Here is a 1,335-nt window from a genome sequence, read left to right as displayed (position 1 = left end):
TCCCTCATTTAGAGCATTGAAGATGGGTCGAGGCTGGGTCTTCCAACATGACAATGACCCGAAGCGCACAGCCAGGATAAGCAAGGAGTGGCTCTGTAAGAAGCATATCAAGGTTCTGGCGTGGCCTAGCCAGTCTCCAGACCTAAACCCAATAGAGAATCTTTGGAGGGAGCTCAAACTCTGTGTTTCTCAGCGACAGCCCAGAAACCTGACTGATCTAGAGAAGATCTGTGTGGAGGAGTGGGCCAAAATCCCTCCTGCAGTGTGTACAAACCTGGTGGAAAAACTACAGGAAACGTTTGACCTAACATTGATTTTCTCAGGTGTTCAAATACTTATTTGCAGCTGTATCATACAAATAAATAGTTAAAAAATCATACATTGTGATTTCTGGATATTTTTTTTTTTAGATTATGTCTCTCACAGTGGACATGCACCTACGATGACAATTTCAGACCCCTCCATGATTTCTAAGTGGGAGAACTTGCAAAATAGCAGGGTGGTCAAATACTTATTTTCCTCACTGTATATATATTTTTTAAACCTAAGTATGATGAGCTGGATACCATATTGTGCCAGACAGATTTTACTTTAACAAGAGAGTATTAATATACTCCTCTGTTTTATTATTTATTTAATTATGTATTGATTTGTCACCGGGCCGGACAGGGGGGCAGACATGGGGATGGGGGGGGCACAAACAGACAGCACAGAGAAAGGACAAGACCTGTAAGAGAAGGGGGATGGAAGGTGGGGACAACTGGGAATAGCAGTGGGAAACACCAATTGCAGAAAGCAAAGAAACCTGCAATAGAACAGAGAGGGGGGCTTGGGGAGGAGAAAAATAACAAACAAACACAAACAAACAATAAAAATAATAATAATAGTAAAAGACAACCAGCTGAACAGCAGCAATAAACAGCTGACATAATAAGACAGCTAAGAGAAAAATGAAAATAAGAAACAGTCACGCACACTAAATAAGCAACACAGCACAGCCACGAGAGCTGGAATAATAATTAATTTAAATAAGTAACTGAAAGAAAAGCATCAGGAATAATTCTACCAGGGACAACCTAAATTTGTTTGTGTCATTGTGTGAGTGTGAGACTGTGTGTGTCTGTGTGCGTGTGGGTGAATGTGTCTGTATGTGTGTTTGTGTGTGTGTGTGTTTGTACATGTGTGTGCGCATAAGCCTGTTAAAGAATGTAGTTGTTAGTGAGAGTGGGACGCCACATTTAAGTTCTTGACTTGCACTAATAAGTAGGCTTATATTTATGAAATATGTCAAACAAAATGAGTGCTAGAATTGAAGTTTGTTAGTGAATGAAAGTA

This window comes from Micropterus dolomieu, linkage group LG17, assembly GCF_021292245.1.
Source record: "Micropterus dolomieu isolate WLL.071019.BEF.003 ecotype Adirondacks linkage group LG17, ASM2129224v1, whole genome shotgun sequence".
NCBI classification, from domain to species: Eukaryota; Metazoa; Chordata; class Actinopteri; order Centrarchiformes; family Centrarchidae; genus Micropterus; species Micropterus dolomieu.
Note: the sequence above shows the minus strand (reverse complement) of the source record.